The 20,254-nt window shown below is 46.6% G+C and overlaps 1 protein-coding gene across 4 annotated transcripts in view; it reads right to left on the reverse strand.

Annotated features, from left to right (window-relative positions):
- Positions 1-18,973, reverse strand: part of MBNL3 (muscleblind like splicing regulator 3) — an 84,394-nt gene extending 65,421 nt beyond the window's left edge. For all 4 annotated transcript variants that reach the window (XR_012634348.1, XM_074915115.1, XM_074915114.1 and 1 more), the window contains exons 1-2: positions 18,767-18,973; positions 15,600-16,197 (exon numbers count right to left, since the gene is read on the reverse strand). The gene's annotated coding sequence lies outside the window, so the exon portion shown is untranslated. The remainder of the gene's footprint in view (positions 1-15,599; positions 16,198-18,766) is intronic.
- Between the last annotated feature and the right edge of the window lie 1,281 nt (positions 18,974-20,254).

A 20,254-nucleotide genomic window follows, 5' to 3' on the forward strand; every position in this document is an offset into this window, starting at 1 on the left:
TTCAACGCGCAAGAGCGAGACACAAGGAATGTTCTGTGCCTCAGAACCAACCCATCCTCCTGCAGAAGGACAGACTATTGTCTCAGACTCTGGGACTAGGGCTCCTGTACTGGGGGGAGCCAAATAAGTGAATAAATTTTTAATACCAGGAGCCTGAATTCTGCAGCCTGCATGCCAACCAGCAGAGCACAGCAGCAGCACACACTGCCCCCACCACTTGTTTGCTCTGCACTCAGCAGAGCACTTAAGCACATGCTTAACTTTGAGCAGGCTGACAATCTTACTGGAAAGAAGAAAACCTGAAGCGTGTACTTAAGTGCTTTGCTGAATCAGGGCCTAAATAAATGAATCTGCTTCACAGGTTTAGCAGGGCTGGGAGGCCAGCAAGCACAGGCAGCAGTCATCGCAGTTCAGCTGACATGATCACAGGCCAGAGGAGGATGAGTTAGGCTTTTCTGCAAGTCAACAAATACAGTTCTGTCAATGTTTGGATTGCTGAAAATTCCCTCTCCATGAGGCCACAGGGAAAGCCGAAAACGTGTGCACGCAGGGCTGACATCACACCGAGCACTGTATACGGCTGCAGCGAGGCTCCCGTGCATGCCGCCAAAGGATAACACACATCAGACAGGAACCAGCCACTGACACTCTAGAGCTTCAGTTCTCCGTGTTTCAACTCCTGGCAGCAACCAACTGCAACCATTTGCACCACAATGCATCCTTGCAATTTCCTTGTATTACCCTCTTTTTTAGGGGGGAGGGGAACTGGCATTTTACTCACTTTGTTCCCCCCCTTATTTCAAATGGGAGGAATAAAAGCATTCATGCCAAAACCAACATACAACAAGGATAAAAAGTAGCTCCAGAAAACAGGGGCTTCGTTAGCGTGCAGGAAATACAACAAAGGGTAGGTGCTGCCTTTTGAACCCTTCCCAGCAAGTCAGATCCGTCTGGCAGAGCTCATCAACTCTGCTACCAGATGGGCCAATCTCGTTTCAACAGCAGCAGCATCAAAGCTGGAGAAAGCAGTAGAGCAGAGAGAAAAGCCTGTGGCCTTTATCCCTGTAAGGAAACTGTAATATCCCTGAAGTCCCTACTCCTTTTAGAGCCTCAGGCTCTAATTGCCTGAGATGCAGGGCTTGCTCCAGATGTCAGACCCCGCCTTGCAGCTACTGATGTGAAGGGTAACAAGGGCAGTCTGAGGAGCAAAGGTCACGCCGGGGCTCGCCTCCAGTGGGACTGAGATGCCCTCCGCGCTTGAGGTGATGTGAGGACGAGCGTATTCGCTTGACGCTTGAATTCCTCCTGCTTTCCACAAAACCAATCCCCTTCCACTGACACCCCCCATGGATGTCAACTCATGAGGACGCTTCCTGACAGCCGAGTTCAGAGATGGTAATTTATGTGACAGAGTAGATTCAAGCGGCTCCCAAGTGTAAATGATGCTATTTAAAAGAGAGTGGCTTTTTTGTGGGGGTGGGGGGGAGAGAAGAAAAAAATGACTCAGTAGAAGTGGCAAGGTGGGTTCCTTATCCTCAAGGATTTCTGGGTCACAACTGTTCAGATGAGAAGCAAAAGAGCTGTTGCCCTAACTGACAGTCCTGGTGAGTGAGAATGGCTGCTATTCCCTTCGGTCTGAATTGGAACAGGGATGCTGCAGACAGCGAGGGGATGCTGGAGCTTTCGCAAAGCCAAGTTCCAGCCGTGCCCCTTCTTTAGCATATGTGATGCTGGTTCATGCTCCTTCTCCTCAACACAAGCCACCAGCACATGACAGAGGAACCAAGGACCCACTCTCCTGAGTCCAAGCTCAGGCTATACTGCCAGGCTGCAGCATACTTTACCCAGTTTTGCAAGTTATGGTCAGTGAAAGCTCAGACCCATCCAGCCTGGACGGATGGACACCCTGGAGGCACAGCAACAGAGAAACTGTGCTCTTAAGCTTGCAAAATTCAGATCTCAAATCTTTCACCAATTCCACTAGAACTTACATCCCACCCCTGGATTATTAACATTCTCTGGTGTCTAGATATTGTTGGGAGCCAAAAAAATACTTTTATGGCCTTTCCTCAAAACACTAAACTCAGTTGGCAGCACAAATGACTCACACAGTCCTTGGACCATTGAGATGATTCTGTAACTTTGGCTTTTCATCGCACCTTAGTGGGTATGGAAGAGTTTGGTGTACTCACAACCCCCCTCCTCAACAAGCCAGAATGGGGAACTCCTCCCCCAAACAGCAGTGAGATGTTTTCATTATCATACACTCTTCCAAACAAATGCTGCCTTCCTGGAAACATTGCATGGCAAAGAGAAACAGGAACAATGAAAATAGCACATTGAACTGTTCTGAAAGAGAAACATAAGTCTTTAGGAGAATACCACCACCCATCCACAGCATTTTCACATTCCCTTGGAAAGCCAAGTCTGAACAGCTTCCCCAGTCCTCTCTTTCTCCTCCACTTTCATAGCAGTAATAAAGAACAACACATGAAGCTACATCTCTGCTCTTCAAAGAAACCAAAAAGGTATAGTCAAGGGCAAGATTTTATGGGAGAGTGCTATACTCACACATTTATTGTCAGTGATGCATGAGTAAGATAACCCACATTTGTGGGGAGCTTTCAGAGTCAGTGAGGAGTAAAAATAGTTTTAAAAAATTCTTCATCTAGGACCCACCGAGCCAGGAACACGATGACATCAGTTCAGTTGGCTGACATTAGAGAAGCTCATTTTGGGCCTCAGAAAAGCCCATGACTGCCATGACTGGATCACAGGGCATCTCTGCTTCACTTGGGACTGGTGCAGAAGTGCTGTACAACAACAAAACCAACCACAAAAATAACACTCATAACGTCAAGGTGTGGATCTGCCATTGTTTAAATCCAAATTAGCAAGGCTCTTACCCTGTATCACATAAAACCCAGCAGTGCTCAGATTCCTATAGACTCCAATTCCTCTTGCAAGGCTGACAGTTTGCACACAGCAGGTTTGCCTCCGACATGGGCCAGCTCCCACCCCCCGCACTCACACAGGCTGTGCACTTGGGACAGGGGCCATCTCTGCAAATTGCTGCTTCTCCATAGCTTCTCATCGCCTGTGCACTTAATGGGCTGCAGTATCAAGCCTAAAGAAGGTCAATTTATTTTCTGCTGCCTGCAAGAGGTATGTTTGCTTTCAAATTAGAAAATAATATTCTATTTTTTACTCTGGCCCTCATACTTTAAAGCAAACACTTTAGGGACACGGTAGACACTTTGAATATTTCCTCTGTGAACATTCTGTACCTGGACACTTTCTCCCTCAGGGAACAGTTTACTTAATTCAAGGTAGAACTTTACAGCTAGAAGAAAATAAACCTTCTTTTGTTCTTCTACCAGAGACTCAGAAAAGTAGCAAGCAGGTTTCCTCTACCATGACCACGCATGAAAAGTTTCTGTTCAAGGTCTAATCGCAGATGTTGGGGGCTGTGAATCACCAGGGATCACACTGCATGCCAGAGCCAACTTAGCCCCGAGTGCTGTATGTTCAGAAGAGGACAGCAGGACCCAGAAGCCATATGTGCATATAAAACAACCCCCCCAATGCTGCTGCAATGGAAAAGCCTCGTTGGCAGGACACAAACTCACTACAGAAGAGGCTATGTGCACAAGGCAGATGTTTGGGCATGCAAATATCACACATCTTTGTGCTGAAGGAGCCACTAATGCTCGTCCTTTCTCCAACCTCTCATGCCACTGGCTTAGAGGGACTTTGCAGAGTGTGGGTTACTGATTGTGACCTCTAAGAAGAGAGCAGCACAAGAAAAGATCCTCCTGCTCCTCAGTGGGGAAGGCTGCACATACTGTGTCCCACTTCTTAGAAAGCCTGCCAACCTTGCTAAAAGCTCCTGGATTTATGACACCCAGAAGATGGCTGAGGTGCTCTGCAGAGACAGCAGTGCTGTCGTCCGCGGGAAAATGGACCATCCATCACTCGCCTCTGGGTGCCCCCCATTGCTCTCAGCTGCCCTGGCATGACCTAGGCACTTCTTTTACCTGGAGAGGTGGTAGCTGAGGAACAGAGGGGAAAAAAACAAAAGAGAAAAAAAGATAAAATAAAGCACTGTGAGGGAAGGAAGCCCTTCACTGCAGAGAAAAAAAAGTACAAATAAACCTGGGGAACTTTATCCTCCCTTGCGTACATGCAATTCTCCACATTTATACCCTGAAGCAAACAATCACAGGAAAAATAAATGCCAAGTTTAAGGAAATATTTGAAAAAAAAAAAACCCTTTGTTTGTGAAATCTACCATTCTACCACTGTGAACTACAGTGCTCCTATTTCCTCAGCCACCTGAAATCTTCGCAATCTGTTTTCCTTCTTCATCAACCTCCACCCACCTCTTGTCCACCAAAGTTCAAAACTACTCTCCCCTTCGCTCCTGCTCTTCTCCAAAATGCTTCCAGAGGCGAACGGCTGTGAGCTATTTGCTACTATCTGCTGGGAATTTCTAAGCCAAAAATGCATTACAAAAAGATTGCAATTTAAGAAGCTTTTTTGTTTATTTGTTTGTCTTTGAACAAAGTCATAGAAGCTGCTGCGCTGGACCAACACACGTGCTTCAGCAGAACAAATACCTTTCCATAGGGTGTTCCAGGACAGCATGCAGTGCAGTGATTCAAAGGGAACTTCCCCATTTCTCTGAATAGATTTGTTGTTAGAATAACCACACATGCACATTTTTGTTCTTCTGGGCTTTTGATTTCCTGCCATCAGCTTATTTGGGACCGGTTAGAGGACAAGACCCCTTTCCTACTCCAGCTCTCTGATAGGAGCGACGGTGACCCACTGCAACCCCACACCCGTGGGATATAGGTGTTCCTGGGGGATGCTCTGCTGATCAGGCAGTCAAGCGGGAGTTTTGCTTGAGCCAGGCTCCAGCACATCACTCACTGCTCCCCAGCCACCAATACACAGAGAAGGATGCTCCCTCCTATTGGGATCCGCCCGGCAAATCCCTTCTAGCCTCCAACGGGAGGCAGCTTCCCAGTGCCAAGGGCCAGGGAGCTGCATTAGAGCAGGGTGGCTAACCCAAAAGAAGCACTTCCTCTGCAGTGCAGAAACAGCTACTGTGCTGCTGTGAAGCAGTGCTAAAATCCCCTCCAGCGCCAGCACCGCTTGGGAGGGGTTAGGACCACAATTACACCAGCTGCAAACACAAAAGGAAAAAAAAAAAAAAAAAGAGAGAGAAAAAGTTGGCAGGGATATCTGAAGGTCAGCTAATCCAAACCCTGTCTCAAAGCACAGTATGCTTCAGAGGTGGATGCTTCCATCTCCAAGCACAAAGAGAGCTGTCTCACACAAAGAGAGCTCAATTGAGTCAAACAAATTTACAGAGGAGACAGGAAAGGCCAAGGCTCATTAAGGCTTGTTCCCCACCACGTAATCGTAAGAAATAGGATCAAGCAGATGTATCCCACAATCTATCTGATTATCCTACTCAGTGTTCAAGAAACCCCCAAGGTCCTTGCCAATCAGATAAGTGTCCGTGTGTGTTTGGGCAGGCCGATGGGGACAGCTGAGGGGAGGGAATGCCTTTACCCAAATGCCCTTCGTGGGATTCTGCTGGCAGAAACGACCTACAGGCCTCTCCTAAGCCCCAGGCATGGCCCAAGCCCTCAAGCCAGGCCGTATACTCCATTAAGTAGGAGAATACTGAAACAGGAGCCCAGCTCAGCCATTCGCTGTGCTGCAGAGGAGGCCTGGGGCTTTTGGGAGGTATCAGGCTTGCTGCATACATAGAAGACACCTGCCAGGTCTGGTGCTTCAGAGGTGCCTCTGCCCGTGCGCACGTACTTGTGCCTGGAAAATTCCCACTCCAGACTTTTCAGTCACAGAGCCTGCTGCTCAAGGAGACAGATTTTCTCCAACAGGAAGGCATTTTCCATTTAGGTCCCATACTGCATCTCCTCAAAGCACATATGTGCTCCTACACACACATACACACTACAGTTTCATGCACTCACATGTTAACTGTCCTATGTGGTGACTACAGGCCTAAAGAAAGAGGAGACAGCATTTGGACAGTGGTTCAAAATCTCTCTCAGCTGCAAGAATTCACAGAAAACAAAAATAGTTTTTCTTTTAACATTCTTTGTGCTGAGCGCTTGGATAAGACATAAGTAACTTGGCAGCAAACCAGTTTGGTACAAACACAGAACACCAGAACACAATGCAGTCATCACAAAGCCACCGCTCTGGGCCAGACAGTAATTTTCCCCTTTGCACAGGGCAGGCCTCCAAAGTCTTTATGCTACTACATTCAAGTCCATCTGAATTACACGATGTGTTAAAAATGAGGACTCATGCACAATAACAAAAACACCTATCATTTATGGGCTTATGTGGAAGGGCATACTGTGCACAAAGGTACGCAAGAAACATTTGTGAAATGATTCAGCGCTTGGGAAAAGGGAAGCCTTGACTTACCCTCAACTCAGACCTCTAACAGTATCCTCAGGTTGCAAATCAAATACATGATGACAGAATGAGATTGAAAGACCAGTAACAAAAGCATCCAGTGTATTAGGATAATTTCTCTCAGGATTAAAAGAACAAAGTTAGAACATGCAGGAAATCAGGAAAAGCAAACATAGCAACAACTGAGAGCGTATTTTCTGTTTCCATATGTCAGTGAAAATCCAGAGCAGCCTAGTCCCAAACCCCAAAGGCATTATCATCATGCAGGTAGTTGCCACAGGTCACCACTTAGACAGAAAAAATGCTCTAGTCTGTAAGTGCCAGACTGGGACCCTGGAAACAGAGGTTCAAACTCTGCTGCAGCCACGGATGCCACAAGTGACAAGTCGCTTAATCCCTCTGCAAATGGGTCTGTTAGGTTCCTATCTCTCAGTGATGTTTGGCAGATAAAACCTAGGAACAGCAATCAGGCATTGAGAAACTACTATAGTAAAGGCTGTATAAGCACTAGATGAATAGATCTGTCTCTGACCCCACAGTCATTACAGTATGAAATAGGATACGGGGGGGGAGCAGAAAGCGTGCACATGCACACACACATATATATATCTGCCCCATTAATCCAGCAGGCCGCAACAGGATGAAAGGCATGTCCAACAACTCCAATCTTGCTTGGGCAGCAATAAGCACCCTCTCAGCATGGAAGGGAGGCACTGCATGCAGTGGAGCAGCCAAGCCAAGAGGCACCTTGAAGGTGTAAGGGCCAGTTTTGACAGCATATTTTGGCACCAAGTGCCACCCGCTCACCTAGTGGCCCAGAGCTGTCTGCCATGGGACACAGAGGGGTTGGGGGATGATGCACACGGAGAGGAGCAAGCACAGCTAAGCCCTGAAAAAGACAAGGGGACGTCAAAGTCATCCTTGAGGCACTTCCCAAGCTGTTCATAGTGTGTTGGCCTCTCCTGTCTTCCACACACCCCAAAATCTGTTATTCATTGCTCTTCATCTCACTGCCAGGTGGATGAATCAACTTTTCAGGGACTGAACATCCTCTGTTCTCCCTGAGATGCCTGAGTCATGGACGCCAACTGAAGCCCTCAGATCTTGAATTCTCTCCTTACCTTCCTGCATCTGTAATGTAACAGCCTCCAACTTCTCTCCCCTGTGGAAGTCTCAGTGACCTGAACTACTTCCAATTTCCCACCTAAGGTTCATGGCATGCTTTTCTTCCACAAAGAATCTGACTCAGCATGAAACTACTGAATCAAAACTCCTCAAAGGCCTGAGAAAGTGGGCTCTAGCTAGCCAGGACAGATGTACAGATGAACAATGCCTTCCACGTGCCCCATCCCTCCTGCCACCAGCCCACAGCTACTCATGGCCAGCAATATGCAAATAGACAAGCATCCACCCTGCCTGGCTGGGTGTCTGTCTAAGCTGACTTTTAAAGCAGCAGGCAAAAAGAACAAATAGGGATATATTTCCTCAAACTTGGACCATGCATTCTGAACCACCATCCATCAATGCACTTATTTCTCCCCCACACCAGGGAAGGAGCTTGGGTGATGGCAGAGAGAAGAGGGGATAGATGGCAAGTGGAGTCTTTGTTTTAATTGGCTGCTGTTAAGAACATTAGAAGGATGTTTGAAGGAGAATGATTACGGGCAGAGTGCAGAGGAGTAATCAAAGGTGTCCAAGGAAGTGAATTTATGATATGGCTCAGCAATCCATCACCTGGCTATCATTCCTACGTACATGCACATACATAAGCCTCAAAATATATTTAGCTCGGGGGATCTGGAAAAAAAGTGGCTGTTCCTGTGACCCCAGCTAACAGCACTTTGCTTCCTTATAGCATTTTATGCAATTATTTGAAGCAATTTGAAATCAGGGAGTGAAATCATTTAAGGTATAAAGGATAAATTGTTTTAAATTCTTCTAAGTGTGAAGACAACTTTGTTTACTAAATACATACGAAGGAACATATGCATACAGCACAAACTCAGCAGTGGAAATTTGGCTCCCTGCAATTCCCGGTGATACAGATGCATTTTTTCCAGAGGAAGTCCCAATGGTCTTGTTTGTTTTCACCACTAATAGAGGAGTTCAATGAAATTTTCTATTGGGAAACTCTAATGAGGTCAGAATAACAGAACAGAGTAACTAGGAAGGAATGTCCTTGCATTTTATATTTAGAATAAGGATAAAGGTGGGACCTTGCAAGAGGTAGGGGATGGGCCTGTTTTGGCACACATGGCCAGGCTGGAATGCTTGGTCCTCTGAGGCTTAGGGGCTTCTGAGCTTATTTCTGCAACAGCGAATCCCTTGCTGAAGTCAGCAACAGCAGAGTGGAAGGGTCCAGCTGGGAGAGGAGCACAGCGAGGCCTGGGGGCGCACGGACAGACGGGGCAGCAGCAGCCCCAGGGTCCGACTGCAGCTGGGCAGCTCTTAGCCAACGCTCCCCTCCTCAACCTGTTTCCCTTTCTTTCCTGGGAAGATGAGTGTCTTCAGCAGCTCCACTGAACTACAGATCTCTACTTCTACACATTAAAGGAAATCCAAGTTACAACAGGGTAAGCGTTGTGGAGGGAATCAAGAGCAAGAAAAGCCTTATGCAGCAGCGCAGAGGGGCACATGGTGCTGCAAAGGGAGCAGCCAGCAGTGAGACAGGGAACAGGATTTACTCGGTTAAGGGTGGATGTCAAAACCCAGTGAGACAGCCTCAGGGAGAGAGAGATGGGCCAAAGTAAGGCTGTGAAAATAAAAAGGAAGGAACAAAGCTAAATAAAAGAACTGAGGCAGAGCGGGAAGCGGCTTGACTGGGATAAACAGGTAAGGAGGAAAAAGGGTGCATTCAAGAGCAAGCAGGCCATGGTCTGTTTCCTGGCACCAGCTAATCTGATTGGCACGGACATACAAGAAACAGAGGCTTAAATAGCTCATGGGAGCAGATCTTCAGCTGGGGAGAGCCATCATCACTCAGCAATTAACTCCCTCACAGGCTCTGCCCCCAAACCCTGAGCATGGAGCTGACCCTGCTGAGCACAGCCAACACAGAACAAAGGAGAACAAGACGAAGAGTCTTTGTAAGGGTTAACAAACAGCAGAGAACAAGCTGTTCCATGCATTCAGGTCAGGAAAAACAGGACTGGGACTTGACACAGGCACCATGCACACTTTGCTCTGCCAGGATCACCAGAGCTCAAGCGGAGGAGCAGCCAACTCTGCCCGCCAGAACGAGACTTCAAGGAGCTTCACCTTAAAATCTGCAAGGACAGAGTTAACCCAGGGGAGTATCTGGTGGAGTCTAGTTTAGGGCGCATCAAGGCATCCAAGATCACCAGAGACTAGCATTTCTGCTCTGCTCGGTATTCTCTCTAGGAAAGGAATAAGGGAAGGCAGGACTAGGTGTAAAGCACCCTTTCACCCCTCCTGTGCTGCCCAGAGCTGCAGGCCTGCTACTTGTCCTGAATATGTAGCTGGAAACAACCCAGCAGACTGGAACCAGAACCACAGGAATGGTTCAGGGAGGGCAAGAAAATGCTCCTCGACAGGCAATCATGGGAGGCTAGACTTGCCCTCCAGCATGCGCATCCTCAAACACGACGTTCCCGAGTGGTACACTGCAGGCAGAGAGGGCAAGCCCTCCGAGCAGCAGGAGAGAGGAGGAATGACCCTCCTTTCAGCTGGAGACAAGGAGCCAGCAGCACCCAGTAACAGCGAGGCAGACATGCACAATCTCCCACCCCAATACTCTCCAGCCTCCCACTATTTCTAACTCTGAGGACTTTCTAGTCTGCTGTGGTTTGCCTGCTCACTATTCTCCAAGCAACTGCTTGCTTAGTATTTGCCCCATCTCCCCAGTACTTGTGCAAGCTTCCTGTGCCCACACCACCTTTTGGCAAGGACCTCCACAGCTCCACCATGCCTCATGTGAAAGAGGAAGATCTTGATCTCCTCTCGAGTCCTTGGACATGATCACGCCCTTATCTCTCTGCTTTCCCCTGGCTGGTTTTATGATATGCTGCAGACTGAGAATTAGTCTCTTCCCAGAGACACATCCTTTTAGGGACTCTGAGTATCAGTGATGAAGTTAAAACCTATGTACGGCAGTTTACGAAGCTTATTTTCCCTCTTAGATAAAGGGGAGGGTCAGGATGACATAGACTAATCGTAGGATGAAATGCCACAGTTTCCAACCCTTTCTGGGAGCTCGATGTAGCAAGTCTCATTTGCAACCTCAGACTTGGGAGAAAGCTTGTAATTAAAAAAAAATTAACAGTGACCTTGAATACAAGGGCTACAATTTAACTAACCCGCATCCAGGCTTTGTTAACAGAGAAGCTCTTCTGTAGGCTACAGCACAAAGGCACTTTTCCAAAGATCAAGTTACCTCTGCCGAGCTATGTCACAGTGGAAATTTTAGAGACCTTTATGTAAAAGCTCCAAGAGAGCGTTCCTCTGTGGACACCACCCTGCCCGCTCTTCACCCTCTGCTCTGCAAGGATCAAGGTAAGCCTGAGCCTGCCTCAATCTATGGGTAAGGCAGGGCTTGCAATTAAGCAATAATGATCACAATCACAATGCATTTTCAAGGGACTGATGACCAACTGGGTGGGGTTACATTACAATCCATTAACCTAATCAGCATTTAAACCTCAGGAACTACACAGCAGAGGCTGCCACCGGGATTATAAAACAAAATGAGAACATACTCTTAAAACATGCGTCTTTCAAGGCTCTGGAGAGCCTTACAGCTACGTCCTCACAGATAATCACATCACAGGTACAGATCAAGGTTAGCAAATAAGTGCCCAGAGCTAATGAGCCAGTTTATTCCTCTTATCTAGCAGAGAAGTGTTTTTTACCCTCCATCCCATGGCAATGTTACCTTGACAGGTGCAGTGCTCGCAGTATACTATGTCTGTCCCATATTCTGAATTATCCCTTTAGGGATGAGAGCAAAGATACATATTCGGGGACAGGATGCTTCCTACAGACTCCTGCACAGCTCACAGCATCAGAAAATTAAGCTGACTGGAAGAGCAAAGTCTGACACTGCCCCTAAAGCAGAACTTGTTTGGTATCACTACTCACAAGTCAGTTAAATTAGAGAGTTGTTACTCTGGAGCCTTTTCTGCTTATTTCTTTATGGATTACAGGGCAAGGGAAAAAAAAAACCCAACACACAAACTTCAAAGAAATATCCTGGAAATGCCACATGCCCTAGGACACCCCCTATTATCTCACTGGCAGTAGCACTGAGCCTAACTTCACCCCTCTCCTCAATTGCTACTCTACCTCTTACCAAAACATCAGCTGCATGCCTTTGCTCTTATTGACTAGCTGGGATATCACTGAAACATGGTGGCAGTTGGTAATTAGTATTTTTAATCTTTGGGAAGTCTTTTGTATGGCAGTACTTCCTTCTGGGGTCAGTTCAAATACGCTGTCCTCACTCCTCTGGAAGGCTGACTCGCCAACAAAAGGACCTTGGGCATAGATGTCTGTGCATGTGGATGGACCAAGGTCTTAGAAGTGCTATCAGACTACAAAGGAGCTATCAGGTCTGAATGGTCTCACCTCCACCCAGGCAAATGTTCAGCAATGCAGCATGGATTTCTCCAGTTTTTCCATCATTCTCCTCTTTTTGTGGTTTTAGCTGCTAGTTCAGTACATCCCCCAAGCTCCACACCATTTCTGCCCAGCTGGGGGCTCTTTTTGTCTGTATCTTTGTTCTTTCAACATTACCTAAATATCACTCCCTTAACACCTGATTTAATATTTCAACCCCTTTAATTACACACAGTGGAGATTTTATTGGAAATCTGATTATTGTTTGAAAGTCTGAGCATTTCATCCCAGCCTCAGAATTGATCTATCGACTGCTTTTAAATCCCCCATTTTAATTTAACATTTAACACTTTATACCCGCATTAATTACATTTCCCATGATCAATACCAGCAAACACCGTCTCTGGCCCTCTCCTGATAGAGAGAACTCAGAGACCTTGCTCTGCAAAAACTCTCAAGATAGCTTTGCTCTTGAACACAGTCATTTGCAGGGCTGATCTCTCCAGTTGGAGAAGAAGAGAAAGAAAAACCCATGAAAAATAGCAGCACTAAGTAGCAAGGTTTAGTAAGGAACACCACTGGCAGAGATGCGCGGGCGCAGACCTGGCCCTGGTGGTGGCACTAGGACTGGCTTGGCCCCAGGACGTGGGGAGCGGGGACTCCGGCCAGCTTGCCATCCATCTGTCCCACCTCCATCTCAGCTGGAGGGGGACCAGGGTCTGATGCGGGGAGCCACCACGCACAGGCTCTGTGTCATAGCTCCTGCCCACGCTGAGCAGTGAGTGAGCTGGGCTTGGCCTGTCCAAGAGCTGCACGCAAGCACCGGGGCATAGGAAATGCTGATGGGTCTATGGGGGAAAGCAAAGCCTTACCAGCTCAGTATCTCCCGGCATTTAACCAGCCAGCAGGTCTAGGTCCCTCTGCTTGCCTCACTGCAGCACAACATGGAGAGCAAAGCACTTCTCTGATCCCCAGGTCTATCAGATCTCTTATGAGCAGCCACAAACTGTACGGACTAATTAAGGAACACACCCATCATGCTGCCTTATAACCAGATGCTGCCCACTCTCTTAAGTGGCTGCTATAAGGTGCTGGCAGGGTCTGGCTTCGCCAGGACAATACCAGATTTCCTTCTCCAGGACATGGGAAGTGCCTGAGGACGGTGCTCCTCTTACCCTGTCTTGCAATGCATTTGTGTTTCTGTGTTGCAGCTGGAGATGGAAGACGACAGCGTTCCCAGTGTCGCAGAAAACAGGAATATTTGTCCCTGAATAATTTCTCTAGTATATTAAACACAAGTCATTCTTATGCAAAGGCTGCCCTGTACAGCTCCCAAGGTCAGCAAGACCTTGCTTTATTTGCTGCATAAGGGCTGGCTGCGCAAGTTTTACCTTGTACATATTTTTTCCATGTGTTCTCTTGTCTTAGATTTCCCTGCTGCTAGTGCCTATGCATCTTGCTGTCTGTTCAGTAGGTCATGCTACCTTCTCCATCTGTTTATAAGGACTACCCAATATCCAATCCTCCAGAACAGTCAAAATTCCAGCAAATTGATTGTCATGGTATGTTTAATTCAAAAGACACCAAGGACAATATTGAATAACAATTTTCAAGGAAAACATGTTCCACAGCTTTCGCTAACAACTTCAATATGTTTCTATTTTCAGAGGGTCTTGACCCACTATCCACTCATACAGCCATCACTGTTCACATTCTGGTATCTACATACAGACGATTTTTTTGTGCAATGATTGCATTCAACCAAATGGCACTGCCTGCACACACAAGCTCTGGATTACAATACCAGCAAGTGTAGATTTCAGAAAGTAGCCAAGTACCGAACAGCCTGGATCTAAACAGATGCTAGGGCCTGAAAATAAGGCCCTAAGCTTTTTAAACTGCAGACACATTCTTACAGACTACAGCCAATGGTTATACCTAGACTAAGGACTGTCCCTCCCCAGTTTACTAAATCCTGTGAACACTGCAGTGGAAACAGTCAGATTTAGACATTTGCCTAAGGAAGAAAAACAGTATTTTTAAACTGCACATCATGATACCAAAAAGGACTCAAATGTCAAGAAACTTTAATCCAAGCAGTCCCTTTGGAGAAGAACAGTTAAGTGCCCTACCTGAGGGCAGTGTCCAGTTAGGAAAACTTCACAACAGCCTGCCCTGATGAGGAAGCATCTGCCCTGCCCCAGTCTCCAAACCCAAATCAGTGGGGAGATGGCAAGCAAAAACGTCTAACACTCTGATCTGCCAGGAGCAGTGCAGCAGAGTCCCCAGCGACAGCCGTTCTTCCTTGATGGTTTATTTCAAGCTACACCTCACCACACCTGATCTACCCAGCAGCATTTGGTGGAGCTCTTGCTTACCAGTGTCTGATGCAAAAAATCTGCCAGCCAGCGAGGAAATCTGGTCTGGTGGGAACAACAAGCCAAGGAGTCCAGGTGAGGGCTCACACATCCTACTTCCAGCCCAGAAATCAAGCAGTTTCGGCCATCTCACTTTGCCCCTCTGATGTTGCTTGAACCCCATTCACAAGTTGTCGTTAGTAACACTAATGTCACATCACCCTGAGTATTTGCCCTGAGGGCTACAAGCTCCTCAGGGTAGAAACCCTCTCCCTCTTTATTCTGCAGCAGACTCTGACCTTGGTAGGACCCCACAGCCATTGCCTAAACACAAACCATCATTCAAGCTTAAAACACATACTGGTGCCAGAAGCCTCTCAAGTGGAGACCAGCAGCATTACAATGGGGCTGTGCAGAGGGGTTAAGCAGCACTGCTGAAAAGGGATGCAAACAAGGACTTCAGGCTCTGAGCAAGCACACTCTGCCATACATGCAGCTCAAAAGGTTAGCATCACTTGCGAGCAAGAACTGTCTGGCTGAACGTACTGCCTTTGTTAACTGAGAACGGCTACATGATGGAGTGGGCTAATTAACTGCATTTTACTTTTGGGGACCCAGGTTTAAATCCTGGCTCTTGTCACAGCTGAAAATGAATTTAGGGACTACAATGAGAGCCGAGATCATTTATTTTCCACAAAATCATCAAATAATTGCCAGTCTCCTGACTGAGAGGCCCAGAACTCTACGCGAGGACACTAGTGCTTATGCTGTTATTTCCCTGAGCATAAAAGTTATTAATGGATTGATGTGAGCGGTCATCATAGCTATCAGTGCTGCTTAGCTAGAATGAGCACCCAAATGAAGAACCTCGCCGTGCAACACGGTGTGTGCTTCTGATGCAGTGTCATGCAGACTGCATGTCTTACAGGGAGGGAAGACGTGCCTGGCAGGATTTATATTTTCATATGGATTCATATATCCCTTAAATTTAGAGGGGCATAATGCAGCCCTGGTGTAACTCTAGTCAATTCACTGGAGAACCACCACGGCTGGTTGTGGTCCTGGGGAGCTGAGGGTAATTTCCCCACTTCCTCATAGTTGAAGGCCACCTAGCAGAGCCAGCAGGGAAGTGAGCCCTTTCCCCATAAAGTAATTCTCGATTTTTATCTTGCTAAGAAAGTTTTTCATTTAGAAACCAGAACTCACACTTCAGGGAGAAGCCAATCACCCTTTTCCTTTCAGATTTTTACCAGAGAAGTTTTCATCTAAACAAATAAACCATTTTTTCACTGAAAGGAATAATCGTGGAAAAAACAGAACCAGACCAGTCCCTGAAGATCTCCAAGAAGTACAGATAAATTGTGTTCCCAGCTCTGGCGGTAGCACGCTCCTTCTACTGTTTGCAGTGTCACCTCACCCCTCTGTGCCTCAGGTCACCCATCCCTAATGATGGGGATCCTCAGTGTCAAAGCACTTCTGAGAGCAACATGCTCAATGTTTAAGTTAAGCAGCAGCTAGTGATCACGAACCACAGTTTTGGACACAATATACTGCTCTACTAAAGCACGGGGGTTATTGCTTCTGAAGTGCCATCATTGTCCTCTCTCCTCCTCTCTCAGCAGAGTCTCCAGCATTCCCAGCCACCAGCACAACTGAAGATGGGCAGGAAGATGCAACAGAGGTCAAAAGGAGCATAGAAATGTTTTCTGAAGCAGCCTCCGGCACATAACGCTCAGCAACACAGCATGTCTCAGCAGTAGAGCACCTTTCATCTGCACCAAGCAAGAGACCCAGACACTTAACCCTGTAACATAAAAAAGCAAGGGGTGAGTGTTGTCTTCACAGTAGAGTTTTACAGAAAGCCAAAGGTTTGTGTGGAAGGCTTCCCTTGAACAGCAGAAAAGGGATGCTTAAGTCAGACTTCTATCCAAAAAGTCAGGTTCAGGGGGAAGCGATCAGTCAGAAGTCATCCATGAACTGAGGAAGAAGGGAGCACTGTCACAGTGCTCTGGGGGCTCAAGAATATGGGGACCAGCTGCCAGGCAGGGTGAGATTCCCAAGGCCAAACCAAATTCTACAAGTAAGGGCCACGCGTCTCCCCCCGCCATTATCTTTAAATCCTCTTTACTCCGCAGAGCTGTTCTCCACCCTCCTTCCCTTTTAATCAGGCCTGACCTACAGATGTCAGCCTCATTTCGGCTAAGTCAACACAACTGCCACATCTAGGATGCTGTTACAGGAAAAACCTTACTTACACTCTTGGCAGGATTCCAGAGCCTACTTCTTGGTCTAGACCTGACCTCGTTCCTCTTCTGAAAGCTTAATCCTTTACCTTAAGGGCACAGTGAACACACAGGGACTCCAACACGGGCCTGTCTACACTCAGTCTCCCCTTCAGCTTGCAGAGCCAGGAGACTCTTTTGATCACACTGCATAAACACTAACGATTATTGACAGGAGGCTCCCTCAGAACTGCACGTTCTTCAAAAACACACATATGTTCAAGAGCCAAGAAGCAAACACAAAACACACGCTTCATGTTCTGCAAGGTAAACCCCTACCCTAGAGCTCACCCAAGAGGACATGAACCTTCAATCAACAGCCCCTGAAGTTTCCTCGGATGCAGCTGGGGCCTCGAACTGAAACCATAGTCACATCCAATACATCCAGTTTCATCTAAAGGTCAGAATATAATAGAACAGTTTGGGTTGGAAGGGACCTTAAAAAATCATCTACCACGCAGGGACACCTTCCACTAGACCAGGTTGCTCAGAGCCCCGTCCAACCTGGCCCTGAGCACTTACTCATCCTGGAGCAGAAACACAAGACATCATTACAGGACACCAACTGAACACAAGGGACTTCAACTAGTCACCATATTACTTTCTAACAGTACCTTACCAGGAACAACCCAGCGACTTGCTGCAATGTTATGGTCAAAGTAAGAGCTAGCTGATGGCTCCTCTAGTTTGTCACACTTGGCCAAACAACTTGGTGTTGCCCCCACCTCGCATGGCCAACATGCAGGAGTCACAGGCTGGAGGTGGATGGAGAACAGCTTGTCCTATCTTGCCCAAACACATCATCTAAACAAGGTACCAAGACTGAGAGGGATCTGGCTCATGCAGTCCACCTCGTGACCCAAAAACCTCGACCCCAGTCACATATCAATAGCAGCAGTGGAAATATCAACCTCCAAATGAGATATTAGCAACTAATCAGTTATCAGCTTATTCCAAGAAGGCAGCTAGCTGTGGATTCAACCTTCAGGCAACAACACAGGTGTTTCTTGGCTCTCAAAGACATTTACACAGTGTTTTCTTTAAATGTGTGTGTGGGATGTTCAAAATCCCAATTATCTGTATCTGACAGGATGCTGAACCAATACTCTCCTGGTTCACAGGAGCTGTAAAAACAAAACCCTACCGAGGCTAGGAGGAGCCTCCAGATCAAATTCTCTGAGCTCTGAAACAGTCCTTGAATGTGTGCTACAAGAAATCCTCCATACAGATACATCTTTCATATCACAGGAGGAGGAGTGGAGGGAGAGGGAAAGAGATTAAAAACAAGACAAAAGCCAGATCCTCAGGTAACAGAAAAAATCAGAGATGCTCCCTCAGTTTACACTACCATGGATTTGAGCCAAAGGTGCTTTTAAACTCCTTTCATGAAATATTTTAATCTGCCTTTCTATTTTCTATGTGTGGAAGCTAGGCAGTGCTTTTCAGAGAAATTATTTATTCAGTTTTACAGTGACTAACCTGAATTTCCAGACTGCTTCAAAAGAAAAACTGAAACATTTCTTTACAAAAGGCAAGCAGCATTAGGCTTCTTCCCCCCCTTGTTTTTCCTTTGCTTTTTCCCTCCACCCCTCTGCTGAAATCACTCTACCTCTCATCTAATAAACAAACAATGTATCTTTCCACAAAAAAAAAAAAAGCTCTTACCTTCACCTCCATGCCAAAAATGTGCTGACAATTTTTTCATTTTTTTTTTTGCTGAAACCATCCAAAGTGGAATAAATTTTTTTCTTTTTTTTAAAATTGATTTTTCAGTTTAGCCACCTTCTTGAAAAAAAACAGCTAGCCTTACATCGCTGGCTGCAGTCTTACAACCTGGAAAAAAATGAACATGAAGCTGAAAGCATGGGATTACCACTGGCTTCGTGTAAATGGGGCACCCTATGAAAAACATCCAGTCCAAAGCAAATTACAAGGTCAGTGAAAGTGGCCACACTGTTGCATGAACTGCCTCAATGTTACTTCCCAGATTAAAGAACAGAAAGTATCAGCACAAAACTCAAATTAAATACAACTAAGGCTCTAATCCAAATCCATCGAATGAAGGACCAATTCCAAAATGCATGGACTCACCGGGATGTGCTTCTGGCACCCAGGGGAGGTATCCTGGGGACAGGGAGCTCAGGTCTTATCTTCACTGAGGTGCCTACTACGTGCCTGCCACAGGGGAAGCAATGTCACACACTGCGAGTCTGGTTTAAGGCCCTTACAACTGCATTTCATCACAAGTAAGCTCTAATTCTGGGAGGCGGAGGGCAGATGTACATTTTCTTGTGTGGAGATGCCCTCCACTCAACCCAGCCTAAGACCTTCACTTACATGAGGCTGTGATTAGGGGATTCAGGTCATGAGCAAGCAGATCTCACACTTTAATTCTCTCTCTCTCGTTTCAGTTGCCTGAATCTCCAGGATGAGCAACATCACGTTCTTGCCGAAACCAAAGCCAGACTCGCATGCACCAGCTCTCTCCCTCACAACAGGGAGATGCATGAAGCCGATTGTGACAGTCACACACCCAAAGGTGTCAGATGCTGCCGCTGTGTCATGGCACTCTCTCCTCATATTAAAGGCTCAAAACAACAATCCTAAAGCCCCTCTCACCTCTTTGTCTTCACAATCCAGCTAACAGTACTGCATCAAGTACATCAATACTGTTGCATCTGTATCTCCCCTCGGTACACGCCCCAGGAAAGATGTACATCCAAAAATACAGCAGCCTGCGCCCCCTCGCTCTCCCAGCTAGCAGGTTTCCTCCCGAGATCACCCTGCTGAGAACCACTTTGGCAACGTACAGGTTTAAAACCATCCTAAAAACACCCACACACCCAATATAAGACTGCAGCCCTAGTTCCACCCTCCTGTAAGCATCACGCTGGATTAGACCCTTGCTAAGCGATCTGGGACTGCAGTATCTTGCTTCCAGCACTGCTGTTTGTTTGTGGCAACTTTCACTACCTGCAGATGCTACAGAAGAAAAATTTGTGCTCTTAGGAGCTCACAGTCTAAAGGCTATGAGAAAGTCTAAAGTCAGGAGAAACACTCTGTTCTTATTAATGCAGTTCTATGGAGAGGAGAAAAAAAGTCAAGCCTGTATGCTTCTCAGAAGCAGATTACGGCTAATAATACAAAGATTACTGACATTAAATGAATTTAAATTCGTTCTTCTATCATTCAGAATGTTAAGTTTTTTACCTTCCTCTCAGTATCACTCCCATTTGTAGTCAGCTTCACTTTCTGCCTACAACAAAGATGTTATATTTGGACTATAATCACCATAATGGACTTCTCCCCGTCGGCAGTTTTGTTGTACTAGGCGTCTCTTAGAAAAAAAAAAAGCATTTGTAGTGTTAATTTAACAAGCATCCTATCTTCCCTTTTTTTTAGGTAATTGCTGCGTAACTCCGCAAACAAGTTCTGCAGTCCTAATGTTTTTTTTGCCTATCAACAGGCAAGGGGAAGGTCTCACCAGTGCAGCAGCAGTGTTACTCCTGCAGAAGGAGTGAGTGCTGCTCAACCCGGGGCTCTGCCAGGGGGACCTCACAGCACTCCCCAGCCTGGCCA

This window comes from Athene noctua, chromosome 11 (assembly GCF_965140245.1).
Source record: "Athene noctua chromosome 11, bAthNoc1.hap1.1, whole genome shotgun sequence".
NCBI lineage: Eukaryota > Metazoa > Chordata > Aves > Strigiformes > Strigidae > Athene > Athene noctua.